Genomic DNA, 17,303 nt, shown 5'->3' on the forward strand with positions numbered 1-17,303 from the left:
ACTGCCCCGCTTCCTCCGCGCGAGCTTTGGCGGCGGAGCAGCACGGTGAGCGCCGATTGGCCCGCGGGGTGAGTAACGTAAGGCGCTTCTCCTCACGGATTGGCCGGGGCGGCGGTGCGTGCACGGAGTAAACAAACCCCGCCCCCGGCTTCCCAAAGAGAGGAGGGGGCTGGAGGTGAAGGGGCGGGGCCGCGAGGTGAAGGGATATAAAGCTCCAACCCCCTGGCTGCTCCCCGGAGTTTCCCAATGGAGCCCCTGCGATGACCCCGCCATCTGCTCCCCAACCGCCTCCCGGGTGGGCTGCAGGCCTGAGGCCTAAAATGTATAGACACGCTCTTCGTCAGGCTTGACTTTCCCATCCACCCCCACCCCCAAGGCCCTGAAGCGGGAAAACCCCATCCTTTCAGAAAGTTTAGAAAGAGGGTAAACAGCCTTTGATGGATCGCTCTCAGGGAGCAGTGAGCAGGGGAATCGGGAGGAGTGACTGTGAGGCCACGTGTGGGGGCAAGTGTAGGGCATCCCGTAATTATTCAGACCGTGGGTCAGAGACCATGGGGATGTGGGTTCTTGAATAGGCAAGTAAGATCCAAGCCAGGCCAAGTCACTATATCAAGTGGAAGCGGAAGATAAAATCGTGACACAGAACCCCAAATACCTGTCCCTTTAATTCAATATTAAAACATTTGTCCATTCATTCTGTGCCTATGTGAAAAATCATGTATGAGCTTACATCCTAGTGGAATGGAGAAGACAATATGCAAAAGAAATAAGTAAAATGTAACTCCGTTACATGCTGATACGTGCTATAGAAAAAAATATATGAGCAGAGAAGGTAGAATGGCTTCTGTTAAATAGGGTGTTCAGAGAAGGCGCAGAAAAGGTACCATTTAAGTAAATATTAAAAGGCGGTGAGGGAGATTAGAGAGCGCCTTTGGCCCTTTCTCTGGGGTGGGGTGGGGTGGAGAGACAATTCCTGCATCATTGGGCATACATAAATTCCGAGGAGTCCAAGAATGCCAAAGGCAGCACTCCTCGGACTGATTCTAAAATGCAAAATCCCAACGAAGTGACTGATTACCTTGCATTGTTCAGTAACAAATCAATAGGATTTATTTTTTTTTAAAGGATTTATTTAGTTTTCACTGACATTTTGTTAAGGTTTCAAAGTAACAAATTCTTTTCACACACTCTAGGCACAAAGATATGAAAAATGAGCAAGACAGGTAAAGCCTCTACCCTCAAGGAATTCAATCTAGCAGGGGAAATGGATTGTAAACCACCTCAGAACAATGTGTAAACAACCATAATAGAAGTAGACAGCCCTTGGGGCAATAGGAGTTGGGGGAGTTATTAAGGAGCTATAACTCTCTCAGAATCTCTTTGCTATACAGAAAATTCAGTACTAAATTTTACAGTAAGGCTACGGCTATCAGGGATTCTCTGACCTCTTTATAAGTTTCTAAGGTGCTGGTCTGAAGATAATATTAAGTTGAACAATATAAAATTGCTAATATTTGGCAATTTTCATTTTCCTCAACTTCGTCTCTTATAGAGTTAACAAGGATTTTGCTATGTAATTCATATAGTAAGTGTTCAATAAATGATAGCAATTATGATCATTGGATAATATTTCTTTTAAAAATGATTTAAAAGTCAGTGTCTTATAACACCTTCCAACGCTATGCACAAAGTAAAATGGGCAGTGAATGTTCCAAATTTTCCATTTTGATTTAGCTGTGTTTGATCTAGCTGTTTTCCGGTTTGATCTAGCTGTGAATTTCCATGACCTAATCAGAGTATGCTGTAAAAGACACTAAATGCTAGTTTCACAGCAGGCCAAGAAATTTAGAATAAGAAACAGCTTGGTTTTGAAAGCTAAAAACTGAAAATTCTCCAGAACAGAATAAATTGTCAAGTTGCTTCAGGGAGGAAAATTCATGTAAATCAATTTTTCATTCCCACTCACAGTTCCAATATAGCAATTTGTACAACAGTCAGCTTTCTCTCTTCCTTTTCATTTCCCCCTTAAGGGATCTTATTTCCTTTGAATAGAAAAATAAAGCTTCCACCATCTCCAGCGCCAGCGAGCAGACGTTTGAAACATGACAGAACACTTATTGATTCAGCAAACACTTATTGTATGCCAAGAACAGTGCAAGGCACTGGAAATACAAACATAAATGTCAAAAAAACTCTGTTCATGGGTGGTGTTCTTTGTGCTTGGAACAATCTCCCGGGTCACCCACACCTCACCTACATGTGCCTTCACATAAGCTTAAACAACACTTTCTCCAGAAATGCTTACTCTGACTATCCATCTCCAGCTCTTTTCCCATGAAATCCTGTTTGTCTTTCTAACACTCGTCAAACTTGCAACTACTCGTTTGGTATCTGTATCCTGTTAAACTGTCAGCTCCTTGAGATCCGGAGCCATATCATCCTATTCACTATCCTCAATGCTTAAGAGAAGTTCTGTACATTTTTATTGAATGGATGAGAGTGCCACAGCCTAGCATAGTTGGAAAGAGGAGAGAGACATCCTATATAATAAAACCCTAATATGCAAATCAACTGAATGGCAGAACTACTGGCGGAAGGACCGGTCGCTATGATGTGCACTGACCACCAGAGGGCATCTGAATGGCAGAACTACTGGCGGAAGGACCGGTTGCTATGATGTGCACTGACCACCAGAGGGCAGACACTCAATGCAGGAGCATCTGCCCCTCCCACCCCTCCCACCCCCGAAAGAGGGAAGCAACTGGAGGCGGAGATCAGGGGCCAGCCGGCCAGCGGATGGCACCAGGCTGCCAGCCAAGGTGGGTGCCCAGTGGGGGTGGGGGGGCTCAATCGCCTTGCCCCACAGATCGGCCCTGATCGCCAGCCAGGCCTAGGGACCCTACCCTATATATTGGGAACAGTCTCTTAGATTTAAAAATGAAAACCTGGCAAAGCTACTCTAACACTGAAAATAACAGGATGATGCAGCGATGACATGCATGGACTCTGGCTTGCACATTTTGTGGTCAGCCCTGATTCTGACACTTATAACTGTTAGGCAAAGCTAATTACTTAACTTCTCTCTGCTTCAGTTTTTCCACCCATAAGATGGGGAAAATGGTACTACTGCCTCAGAAGGATCATGCTATGTATTACTTTTTATAATCAGGGCAAAAAAATGTAGCTGCCCATACAATAGCAAGATGCCTTTCACCTGTATGAAAGTATGGTCACTGGTGCATGCAGAGTCCCAGATTGTGAGAGGGCACAGGCTGGGCTGAGGACCCCCCCCTGCCCCCGCCATGCACGAATTTCATGCACCAGGCCTCTAGTAAATAAATCAAGTCTCTACTTTTAAATATATGGGCCACCAAAGAGCGGGCCATGGAAGAAGCAGATCTGTTACAGTTAAACCTGAGGAATTTCCACGTGCAGCCCCTCTCCTGGTGCGTGGTGCTGCTCTCTGTAGGTGAAGCTATAGGACTCCTGGACCTCTCAAACGTTAGTGTGCCAGCAATCACTTGGAGATCTTATTAAAACTGACGCTCTGAATCAGTAGGTCAGAGGTTGGGGGGTAGGGCCTGCATTTCCAACAAGCTCCCAACTGGTGCTGATGCTGCTTCACCACACTTTGAGTAACAAGGTCCTTAGTGTAGCTTTTTTTTTTTTTTTAATTGCACACCTTGAATTTTCAAATTAAATTTGTTGGGGACACATTGGTTAATAAAATTACATAGGTTTCGAGTATACAATTCTATAATACATCCTCTGCATATTGCATATGTTTACCACCCAAAGTCAAATCGCTTTCCCTTTGCTCCCTTCCCTCCAGCCTCCTTTCCCTCTGCTAACCACCATACTGTTGTCGGTGTCCATGCGTTTTTGTCTGTCTTGTTTGTTCATTTGTTGCTCTCACATATGAATGAAATTATATGGTTAGTGGCATCTTTTTATCATACAAACAAAACTATCTGTAGTTATCTGGACAGTTGCATATATGACTTTAAAAAAAAAAGTCTCCAGCCCTGTCCGGTTTGGCTCAGTGGATGGAGTGTCGGCCTGCAGACTGGAGGGTCCCAGGTTCGGTTCTGATCGGGGGCATGTGCCTTGGGTGCGGGCACGTCCCCAGTGGGGGGTGTGCAGGAGGCAGCTGATTGATGTTTCTCTCTTATCAATGTTTCTAACTCTCTGTCCCTCTCCCTTCCTGTCTGTAGAAAATCAATGAAATATATTTATAAAAAAAAAAGTCTCCAGTTTTCATACTTAATCCATCCAATGACTGATAAAAGAAATAACATTTAAGATAAAAATGTGTTAAATCAAGGCTTGTCTTTCAGAGACAGCCCTGTTATGGGCAGTTTAATCACATGAGTAGGGCAAAGTAGAATCAAAGCCTTGGAATTTCCTCAGCAAGGGACACGCCTTCTCCTCAGCTCATTTCTGAAATGACTTGGTTAGGGCAGTGTAAGAATTTCAGTCACCCTTATTAAAAGCAACCTCTTCTTCATATCAAATCTAAAACTCTTTTTTCTGATAAAATATTCTATTTATCCTAAAAATAGAAAGTAAATGTGAGGTATATGGAATAATGAATAACAAATAAACCCCCATGTATCAGCTTAAGAAATAAAATATTAACATGGCTGGAACTCTCTATGTTCCTCTCCAATGTGCCCCTCTGCCTCTCCCCCCCAAAATAACCATGTCCTAAGTTATAATTTCCTTTATAATTGTAACACATATGTATGTAATGTCAAGCAATATATTGCTTAGTTTTACATGTTTTTAACTACATATATTTGGGTTCAAACTTTAATATTCATCTGCAAGTTATTTTTTTTGCTCAACATTTTGTTTGAGAGAATCATCTGTCTTAAAGGATGATTCTGGTGAGGATTTCAAAAACATCAAAACCTTCACCTAATCACAAGAAAATATCAGGCCAATCCATAGTGAGGGACATTCTATAAAATAACTGCCAGTATTCTTTAAAAATGTCAAGGTCCTAAAAGAAAGACTAAGGAACTGTCACAGATTGGAGAAGACTAAGGAGACATGAAAATTAAGTGCAATGTGGGATCCTGATTGATTCCTGGACCGGAAAAAGGACCTTAGTTGGAAAGCTAACAAAATTCATATGAAGCCTATAGATTACCTCACACTATTGTATAAATGTACATTTTCTGGTTTTCGTAATATTATTGTGGTGATAAAGGATGTAGTTAGGGGAAGCTGGGTGAAGGGGGGATTCTGTGTACTATTTTTACAGCTTTTCTGTAAGTCTAAAATTATTACAAAATAAAAAGTTTAAAAACTAAATACTGAGGAATCTTATTAAAACACAGATTCTGATTCAGAAGCTCTGGAATGAAACCTGAAATTCCGCTTTTCTGAAAAGCACTCTGATGGTAGTAAGGCTACTGGTCCCAACAGCATATTTAAGTACCAAGGCTTTTCCCCCTCCCATTGTATTGAGGTGAAATTGACATACAATAAACTAAGCATACTTAAAATGAAAAAAAACGATGAGTTTTGACATATGTATACATCCATGAAACTATCGCCACAATCAAGATAATGAATTTATTGTTGGGAGCCAATTCTACCTGGCTCTCTCATTTCTGCTCGTCTTACAAGGAGAGGCCCTGAGGCCTTTGTTATAAAATAGAGAGTGTCTCCCTCCAGAGTAGAGGGCAGTTTTGTTTACCATCCGGTATAATAAAAATGATTTCCTCTGGAGCAAGCATTGGGCAGGTTTACTTGCAGTTCATTACAGAAGACTCAGGTTTCCTAAGCTTCAGATTCCTCTGCTGTACCGCAGACCCACTGTGTGCACAGCATTAATCTGGACTGCTCTCAGTAGGAGTTGAAAGGTAAGGGGAACCAATGCAAATATGAAGATCCTGATGTTTGCTTTGCCATGAGTAATCAAGTCTGTGATCTCTGACCCGGGAGTCTCATGTCTTCTGCCAGTATCCAGGGAACTGTGACAGGCTAACTTGTTTGTTTCCAAGAAGAGTAAACTTTCAGACTTTTGTCAGTTCTTGACAGTGTTTGGTGATGAAGCTGGGATGCTGACAGAGTTAGGACTTGCTGGGAGAGATAGGACAAGAGTTGGTTAGACCAAATGGGAATTCCTTAGGATCTGGTAGATAATATTCTTTGCCCAAGTGTTGGGGGTGGGGGTGGGGATAAGGGGAACTTAGCAAATCTAATGTATTTGCCTTACATTCTCCACTTCTTAATGGGTTCTGTTTCTTTTTCTAAATAGAAAAAAAATTCCGCTATTACTCCATATCTTCCTCACTTCTTTTTTCCTACAATTTCTTTTACATAAGCCAGATTCTTTAAAAATATTGCTATAAAATAGATAAATTTCAGAAAAGTAAGCTTCATATACCTCCATAATGCCTCCCCCTTCTTTGTCCTTCTCATTAGACTACTATTACTTGGAAATAAAATAAAATAAAACCAAGTCTATCTCTCTCTTCTAATAACTCGATGCTTATCATCCTTCAAATCCCCTACTACGGAATGATGCCATGGGCTCAGAAATAGCAATGGGCTCCCCTATGACCATGGAATAGAATCCCAATTGTCTGACTGAATCCTCCACCACCCAGAGGTCACTATGCATACAGGCAAGCTCAAAGCAATGAGCAGAGAAACACTAAATAAAAATGGCTTCAATGCACAATCTGTATAGATCAATCATTCACTGTTTCATTGTAGTTTCCCAAAAAATTTTAGATGATAACTTTCAGAAGGGATTTTTTTTATATGTTTTTATTGATTTCAGAGAGGAAGGGAGAGGGAGAGAGAGAGATAGAAACATCAGTGATGTGAGAGAATCATTGATTGGCTGCCTCCTGCACACCCCCTACTGGGGATCGAGCCCGCAACCCAGGCATGTGCCCTTGACCGGATTTGAATCTGGGCCCCTTCATTCCGTAGGCCAGTGCTCTAACCACTGAGCAAAACCAGCTAGGGCCAGAAAGCATTTTTAACAGCTGTGACGCTAATTCCATCATATTCACATTTGAAATTATCTTTCCTACAGATTCTAAATCTTTCTAAATATTTAAAAATACAGTATATTTTCACAAGTTATATCATCTTTTTCCTACTATAAATAATTAACTCTCTTCTCTAGTAATTTCCCTTGTGCAAGAATGTAGAATATGGACTAATAAGCCTAAATAGGATCTAAAGAGACACGGATACATAAAACCTTTCTTCTCTAACCATATTAAGCCCAAATTTATTTCGGATCACAACTATAGTTAGTATATGCTATTTCTCTCTTCTTAAAGTGCAGAAAACAAAAAGAAAATAGTTTTAAGTAAGAATTTCTAGGTAAAATTTAAAAAGTAAATTCAGAAGTTAAAGTAGACAAAAAGATAAAGGGACTTGTATGCATGCATATAAGCAAAACCAATGGACATACGACACTGGGGGGTAGGGGAGGCCAGGGGATTGTCAAGGGCGGGGGAAAAAAGGAGACATATGTAATACTCTTTGTAATACTTTAAGCAATAAAACAATTAAAATAAATAAATAAAATCCCAGGTACATTTTTGAAGAGTCCCTAATTAATCATTGATTTTAAAAAAGTAACATTCATAACAAAACAAAAAAACATCTTTAAAACAATATTGCTTGTTAGCTGGTGCTATGATCTGGGCCATTGTAAATAAAGATTCTGAAGAAAGCTGTAAGAAATATTGCCAAACAAAAAAGAAATAAAAGTACATTAATAAAAAAAAAGATAAGGGGAACATTTGCATACACCTGAGAAATATTTCTATTGCATCCTAGATTTTATCTATAGATCTTAGCAATGGTTTATGAGGTTCTCAATAAATATTTAATAAAACTATAAACTTTGTAAATAACTTCAGAGAAATAAGATTATCAATGTATTGATGCATATGAATTGGAATCTATACTGTCTTATACAAATAGGAAATTTTTGAACTAATTTTCCATAAAATCATCCTGAAACATTTATACAAATCACCTTGTTTTAAATAAAAAAGCTTAGAAACATTATGGTAGTTATGTAATATATATGCATACAGCCTACTTAAGATCCTAAGTAAAGGTACTTGAAACTTTTTGCTGTCATACAGTATTAGTGACACACTGAGTACAGAAGGAATATGAGAACTCTTCTGCTCAGTACATTATGTAATCATGTTCAAATGCTATATATATTTTACCTAGAAGGATTTGAAAATCCTACTTAATGACTTCTTAAGTCACTGGACTGATTTTTTTAAGTTAAAAAAATATTAATTTAAAGATGTGGAAACCAACCCAATTGGGAAATGGGCAAAAGAGATGAATAGACATTTCACTGAAGAGGATAAGCAGATGGCAAAAAAGCACATGGAAAGATGTTCAACAGTGCAGAGATAGCATTCTATTTCTTTCTGGTATTATATTATTTTCTGCTTTCTTTATATTTCAAATTCTCTATAATGTAAAGTTTAAAAGTTGGTAAAATATTTCATAAACAGTGAAAAACAAGTTGCAAGCTAGGAAAAGATATCTGTAGGACATATAATTTGACCAAGGGTTAATATTTCAAAAAATTTCTTTTAAAAAAAACTATTTTTATTGATTTCAGAGAGGAAGGGTGAGGGAGAGAGATAGAAATATCAATGATGAGAGAGAATCATTGATCTCCTGCATGCCCCCCACTGGGGATTGAGCTCAGAACCTGGGCATGTGCCCTGACTGGGAATCAAACCCTGACCTCCTGGTTCATAGATCGATGCTCGACCATTGAGCCATGTTGGGCAGGCTTTAAAAAATATTTTTATTGACTTTTAGAGAGAGAGGAAGGAAGAGGGAGAGAGAGAAACATTAATGTAAGAGTAGAACATCAATCACCTGTTCCCTACTGGGGACCGAGCTCACAACCTGGGCATGTGCCCTGATCAGGAATCAAATCAGCCACCTTTTCGTGACACCCAACCGACTGAGCCACACCAACCAAGGCTCCAAATTTTTCTAAAATTCCTAGTTCTCAAAGGCATGAACATCATTTCTCATCATCCCACATATTAATCTTATCCATTTACAGCATGACCTTGGACTAGTTACTTCATGAAGTCAGAAAGGCAAGGAAGGAATTTTCTCTTTCTTCCCTCTGAGAATCCAATAGCTGCTCTTAATTATCGCCAGACTGTCTGTGTCTAGAAGCTCTGAGCCAAGCCACCCTACTTTGGGTTATTTCTCTGAGCTACATGCCTTAATCTGTGCTCTGGTAGTTTGCAGAAACTGATAACTCACCTATTTCCCTATAGTTCTTCCCTACTTATTCTAAACTAGAGGCCCGGTGCATGAATTCGTGCACGGGTGGGATCCCTCCTGCTGGGTCTGGGATGTAGGTGAACCAGATTCGGGGCTGTCAGGGCCCCAGTAGCAAGGTCTGGGTCAGTGCGCATCATAGCTACCGTCCCGTCATTCAGTCATTTGGTCATAACGGTCGCTTAGGCTTTTATATATATAGATAAAATCATTTTCAGTCTTTCAGCCTTTCATTCCCCCCCCCCCCCCATTTATGTATGTATTTATCCAATAGTCTTAAGTCCTTAATATGCCACCTACTGAGTAAGGCTTTCAAGGATACTTTTTTTTTCCATTTTTATTTTTTTACAGCTTTATTGAGGTGTAATTGACATACAAAAAAACTGCACATATTTAATGTACCCAATTAGATGAGTTTGAACATATGCATGTACCTGTGGAACCAGGATAAATTTGTGAACAAAATACATGCAGTAATGCCTTTGTAATGCTTATAGCCTATTTGGAGAGCCAGACATTAAGATATTCATACAAGTAAATGTAAAAAATAAATATGGTGAATGCCATGAAGTACAGATGCAATCTTTCTTTATTATTTTAGAGAGAGGAAGAGGGAGAGAGAAAGAGAGAAAGACATCGATGTAAGAGAGAAACATCAATCAGTTGCCCTCCCATAGGCATCCTGATCGTGGATCTAATCTGCACCTAGGTATGTGCCCTGACCAGGAATTGAACCCACAACCTTTTGGTGCATGGGACGATGCTTCAACCAACTGAGCCACACTGGCCAGGCCAGATGCAGTATATAAAGGGTGCTATAGGAACTTTGAGTGATGGCCTATAAGGATCAGAGACATTTGTGGGAGAGCAGAGTGTGGTGTTTGGACATCCCAGAAAGTGTGACCCTCATGTAGATAGGCATGGCCTAGAAATAGATGCTTAGAAGAGGAACCGTAGGCAATACCATTTTATAGAAATTAAAAGAGTCAGAGAGTACAGTAGATGAAAGGTATCTCAATTCCTCAGTGAAAAACCATCCTCCCCATCCTCCTCACTCCTTACAATTCTGTAGAGCTGACTCCACCACTGAATTCAAGAGGACAGGTAAATACGTCAGGGTCAGGAAGCTTAGCTCATCTACATTGACTGATGAATAGATAACCATGTGAACCAATCACGAGTCTATCATGGAAATGAACCTTGTGTTATTTTCTGAAAAAGAGATATTTCCTACTTCAGCCAGATAGACCTCTTATACGAGTGAAGGAGTTGGTCCTGCCCTTCTCTGTAGCCTGATTCTAAAGCCAACACAGAGGCACTGAGACCTCCAAGCCCACCAAGCCCAACGTTGTGCTAACAGGAAACAAAAATTCTTCAAGTGGATTATAAAGTGTAATTATAAGAGGGGCCCACCTTTCACCTTTGGTTCCCAGATTGGTGCACTCCGGCTTTGAGGTAAGCAGCTCCATATATTGAATATACAATACTGTGTGTGTGTGGCAACATCCCAAGCCCACAGGGTTTTGGAATTTCACAAATGATTGTGCTGGCAGAAAAGCTGTGGTCAGGGAGATCAAATCCATCCTCAGAATACATCTACCCCAGGGACTAAAGCATCACCTTCCCCATGATAGGAGAGGTCAATGTATTCAACCTGTCAGCATGGAATATTTCTATATCAAAATTCAACATCAACTTCTGTGGTTGGAAGGCAGGGCACATGGAAATGGTGGTAGTCAGACCAGCCCTGGTGAGTGGACTGTCATGAAGTTCACTCCATACAGAGCCTCCGTCCCTGCTGCCATGGCCACTTTATGCACGGTCACAATGAATATGAAAGAAGCTGAGTGACATTCACTGGACAGGTCATCGTGTCTGCTGATTATGAAGCATTATCTCTGAGGCTGGGCAATTGTGTGGTAATAAATCAACATATTCTGCCTACTCTGTGAGGTTGACCCTCATTCCTCCCCCAAGGCCTCCTAGTCACCAATTGGTCTGTTGTTTTCCAAGGCCTTGATCAGCAAAGACACCACTCTATGTCAGAGGCCACCTGCGTGACACTGCAGCACTAAAACTGACCACTTCCAGCTGGTGCTGGCCAACCATGAAAATCTATGTATAAACCAGGCCCTGGACTTTTGCCTGTACTGCTAGCTGATCACAGGGAACTCCCCACGAAACGTAGGTATGAACTGAGGGAGAGAGGGACAGCAAAGGACCATGGTTGTCTGAGCTCCCAGCCTATGAAGTGTGCTTGTTGTGTCTTGCAAAATGGCATGGGCCCAAATGCCAAATCAACTTCTGTTTCTTTCACATGCAATTTAGTGGTTCAGTGGGTCCCATTATACCCAATTCATAATAAGAAGTTCAGGCCACTTGCTGTCCCAGGATCAGATATTTAGTCACTCCCAGCGTTCACAGGAAGCAGGAGTGACTTAAAATGCAGAATAGGGGACAGCAAAGAAAGGCTCACTCCTTGTGGTCAGCACTATGGTTCTGCTGTATGACTTGCCAGAGGAATGCTGCAGCAGTCTGTCTGCCACAAACACCTCTAGTACAATCCGGGCTGCTGGCGCAACTTGCTCCTATTGCAGAGAACTTTCCTGCTCTGAGTCCCATTCCAAACTGGATTACCCAGAAACTAGGTCAGCACTGCATGTCCCCAAGTGAAATATGCTGCTGCTAAAACCCCTAGAGGCCCACCAAGACTGTGTCTCTTTCTTTGCTGCAGATAGTACAAAATGCAGCAACTTACCTCTCACTTTCAAATGAATATCCCACGTGCTCCAGAATTTTGGACTCGATACTCCAATCATTTTGACAATGCCCCTGAACTTTTGCAGGATTGATCTCCCACCATCTGCCACACTTATTGTCTTAATAAGGCGTCTAGAGTGTTTCCCAATGCCCGCTCAGCAGATCCCATCAGCAAGGTGTCATGAACCAACATGATGATCTGGGGCATATAAAGATGAACAAGTTCACCCAGACTTTATTACAATAGAGAGGAGAGTGGATATAGCGCCAGGGCCAGATAGTAAAGGTAATTGTTAACCCTGCCACCTAAATGCAAACTTTAAAAATTTCTATTAATAAAGCATCTGCCAAGAAATACAGCACATGCCTGGATCAAATGCCCCCATGCCCCACCCCCTACAGCTGCCCCAGGTCCACTGGCTGTCACCTGCACGCAAGCCCCTAGTGCCTAGAACCACAGTTACAAATTTCATCACCACATGATTATATTCACAATTAGAGGCCCGATGCACGAAATTCATGCAAGGGGCTTGGCCCTCCCAGCCCCACTGCCTTGGCCAGCCCTTGCAGCCCCGGCTTCATCCGTAAGGTCACTCGGCTGTTCGGTCTAATTAGCATATTAGCTTTTTATTATATAGGATAACCTTGTCATTTCCATTACCCCCTGTCAAGCGTTCCCTAAGCAGCAGCATTGTGGCCCACAGGGTTACAGGGATCCTTTTGTCGCTGCAAGATTGGCTTGCCACATTTCCCCAGAGTCAGCCTATGAGGGTGCAACAAGCCCAAATGGATTCAGGCCCGATTAGCACGTTGTCAGATCCCCACACACCGAGTCCCATAGGATGACACGAACTGCAAGGACCATAGGACAGACTGCACAGTTGGTGGTGATTTGATCTGCTATTCAAGAGTGGACTCTAAACTAGAGCCAAGTTTTATAGGCTTACACAGAAGCTAAGAAGCTGCTCCTGACTAAATGAACTTTTCTTCTTGAAAAAAATGTCCTTTAAAATTTCTTTTTAAATTTCTAACAGGCTCTATAAGTAGTAAGATTTCATATTATTTGTGTATTTGCAAATACTCCTGTGCTTTCTCTCCTTAGAAGTTTAATCGTATATAGGTTCTATTGGGAACTACCACATACTATGATACTTCTGCATTTTGAAGTTATTACTCAATTTATTTCCTGTCATCTGTTTTGCTGATGAGTGATCCACTGTCATTTTTACTGTGACAAAATGAGACACATTCATTTTAGAAAAGTTGTCTCTTTACATGGTAGTTATATAAGATTTTTTTCCATTATCTTTGATTTTTCTGTAGCTTCTCTACTGTGTGCAACTGCTACCTGAGGACAAAGTCTTTCAGTAATTGTATATTTCCTCCATTATTTCTTTTCTAATTTCTTTCAGGTCTATATTAAACTTATTTTGAAATTGCCCAATATATTTTCAATATCTAATAATTGTTCTTTAAAAAAAAATCTCTGTATATAGACTATGCTGCATTCTGGTAAAGTACTATCTTCAAATTAATTTTAATTGCAAACTGCTTAAACTTAAAAAAAAACACCTACTCTTATTAATTTATTAGAGGCCCAGTGCATAGATTTGTGTACTGGTGGGGTCCCTCAGCCTGGCCTGCACCCTCTTGCAATCTGGGACCCCTCGGGGGATGTTGGATAGCCAGTTTTGGCCTGATCCCCACAGGCCCAATCCAGACAGGAGGGAGCTGATCCTGTGTGTTGAGCTTCTGTCCCCTGGTGGTCAGTGCACATCATAGCGATCGGTCGTTAGGTCACTTAGGCTTTTATATATATAGAGAGAGAGATTATAAAGCATATGTTTTCATTATAAATGATACAAATGAACAGCCAGATGAAGAGGTGCATAGGGCAAGAGTCCCAGATGCTTTAGTCCCCATGGAGCTGGTAGAGCCACCCTCCTGGCACCAATTCAGAAGCTCCCAAACTCCATTGTTTGGGGATTTTATGGCGGTCCCAGTATGCAGGCATAATTGATTAAATCATTGGCCAATGGTGATGTGACCAGTTTAAACCTGATCTCAAACTTTTGAGTTTTTCTTTTCAATGATCTGTTCATATTTCTAAGTGTTCTATTTGTTTATTTATTTTAAAGAATAGTTTGTTTTTTAGAGAGAGAGAAACATTGATGTGAGAGCACACTATATATCGGCTGCCTCCTGCATGCCCCCTGTTGGGAATCAAACCCACAGCCTGGGTATGTGCCCTGACTGGGAATTGAACCCGCCTCCCTTTGGTGCATGGAATGATGCAAACAGACTCAGACTCATTTAGGGATCTTAGGAAAGTTAGAGATTCCCAGCACCCACACTAGTCCTACTGAATACATTTTTAGGGTGGGGTCCGGACACATGTGCAGTTTTAAAAACTCCCCATAGCTACCAGTTTATAGGAAGTACAAGGGACCGAGGAACATGTGAAATGACACGATGGGATGCAATCAGCAAATTCCAAAACAAAACTAAAGGACAAAGGATGTGATTTTTTTCATGAATAAATTGCAAGGAAAAACTTTCATCAAGACAGCAGAATAGGTCATCGCTATGCTCATCTTCTCCCAGTACTACCTCAAAATTACAAGTAAACTACAGAACAAACCCCCCAGAACAGCCTGAAGACTAGCTAAACAGAAGTCCTATGTAATTAAGGATATTCAGAGGCCACACTGATTCTGATAAGAGGGTTGGCGATGCGGAAGGGGCAGGCCCCACAATCAGTGTGGCAGTTAAGAAATGTGTGTGTGTTGGGGGTGCGGGGGAGACCCTAGCTGGATTGGCTCAGTGGATAGAGTGTCAGCCTGTGGACTGAAGGGTCCCAAGTTCAATTCCGGTAAAGGGCACATGTCCTGATTGCGGGCTTGATTCCCAGTAGGGGCATGCAGGAAGCAGCCAATCAATGATTCTCTCTCATCACTGATATTTCTATCTCTCTCTCCCTCTTCCTTCCTCTCTGAAATCAAGAAAAATATATTTTAAAAAAAGAAATGGGGGGGAGGAAACCCTGATGGTGGGGGGATATCAGGGCTGCAGGGTGCAGGAGTGAGGGGTGCCAGTGCCAGGAAGAGAAATCCCCAAAACTGGCTGTAAAAACCGGCAGGGATTCTGGCTGAGTGAGAGGGCTGCTTGCTGGAATCCCAGGTTCTCCTTAAGGGGCAGGTGCACAGATTTACTCAGACTCACTTGCTCTGAATAGAAAGTTTGTTGACCTTCTCCCCACCCAGCTTGCATACCTATCAATAATTCCTTTAAATGTAAATGGTTTAAACACTCTAATCAAAAGATTAGTTTCCATTGATACACAAGTGGATAAAGAAAAGATGGTACAGCACTAGCTGGTTTTGCTCAGTGGTTGGAGCCTTAGACTAAATGGTCCTGGGTTTGATTTGTCAAGGGCACATACCTTGCTTGCAGGCTCGATCTCTGGCCCTAGTTGGGGAGTGTGCAGGAGGCAAGCAATTGATGTTTCTTTCTTCCTGCCATTCTGTCTAAAAATCAACAGAGGCCGACTGGTGTGGCTCAGTGGTTGAGTGTCAACCTATGGACCAGGAAATCATGGTTCAATTCCCGGTCAGGCCATATGCCCAGGTTGCAAGCTCGATCCCCAGTGTGGGGCGTGCAGGAGGCAGCCAATCAATGATTCTCTCTCATCATTAACGTTTCTATCTCTCCCTCTCTGAAATCAATAAAAATATATTTTTGAAAAAAGCAATGGAAAAAATATCCTCAGGTGAGGATTAACAAAAAAAATGGTACATGTATACAATGGAGTATTACTCAGCTATAAAAAATAATGAAATCTTGCCATTTGTGATAACATGATGGACTTAGAAGGTATTAGGCTAAGTGACATAAGTCAATCAAGAGAAAGACAAGTACCATATAATTTCACTTATGTGTGGAATCTAAAAAAACAAAATAAATGAACACAGTCACAGGCAGAGGGAATATTATAACTAGAGTTACCTACTCTGCCGTCTTGAAGAAAAGTCTTTCCTTGCAATTTATTTGTGAAGAAAATCACATCCTTTGTTCTTTAGTTTTGTTTTGGAATTTGTTGATTGCATCCCATTGTGTCATTTCACATGTTCCTCTGTCCCTTGTTTTTCCTATAACAACTTGGGAATAACCTTGTAATAACTATGGTGTCAGATTGGTACGAGACTTATTGGGGTGATCATTCTAAGTTATATAAATGTCTAATCACTATGTCCAACACTTGAAACTAATACAATAATGTAAGTCATTTGCAATTAAAAATATTTTCAAGTAAAAAAAAAAAAGAATTATTCAAACCCCTGATACTAAAGCATAATCTCCATCTACTCTCCATTGCTTATGCAGAGGGCACCTCTTATCGGCAAGTTGTTTTTCTACTGAAAAATGGGGAAAATGGAATCTTTTGTCTAACCAAGTGGACTAGGCAAAGTCAGCTTGAGAGTCTGTTGTAAATGACCATTGCTAGCAGAAAACAATCTACCCTGAGAATCCAGTGCCATCACACGCTACACATCCATTCCTTCTTTCTGGTAAATGCTGACTTCATGCAGGAAGGCAGGCACCATGTGACTCATTTTCCCGTGTCCCTAGGACTTGGAACTGGAGGTTTCCTGAATGCATCGAATGAATGGGATCCATGACATGTCCCCAAATCAGTAACATCTGGGTGGTGATCAACATATGTGCAAGGCCCTTTATGAGGTTAAGTCACAAGGGCCCTTCACAGGGCTGTCATAGCTCCATGTTCTTGATTTTTAACAAGTTCCGACTATAGACAGCACAGTTCTCTACCTCCCTAACACCTCAGACCCACAATTCCTCACATCTAACTGTGCTTCCAGCTTTAATGTGCTGTTACCTTGTTTTCTGGTGTGTAGGCAGCCTCCTGGTTCTCATGCCCTGTGTCCCTTCTCTTGAGTGTGGGCTGTAATTCGCTTCTAACAGACTATGGTAAAGGGAGGGGATGTCATTCGAGATTAATTTACGAAAGGCTCTGGCTTCCATCTTGCTCTCTGATGGAAGCCACCTGCCATGCTGAGCTGACTTAAGGAGGCCCACGGGCCAAGGAACTGAGGGAGGACTCTGACCAATAGCCAGTGAGGAACTGAGGCCTCAATCCAACAAGCCACAAGGAACTGAATTCCTGCCCCAAACCAGCCGAGTTGTTTTGAAAGCCTGTCAAGCCC

Source organism: Myotis brandtii, unplaced genomic scaffold (assembly GCF_000412655.1).
Source record: "Myotis brandtii unplaced genomic scaffold, ASM41265v1 scaffold312, whole genome shotgun sequence".
In the NCBI taxonomy this organism is placed as follows: domain Eukaryota; kingdom Metazoa; phylum Chordata; class Mammalia; order Chiroptera; family Vespertilionidae; genus Myotis; species Myotis brandtii.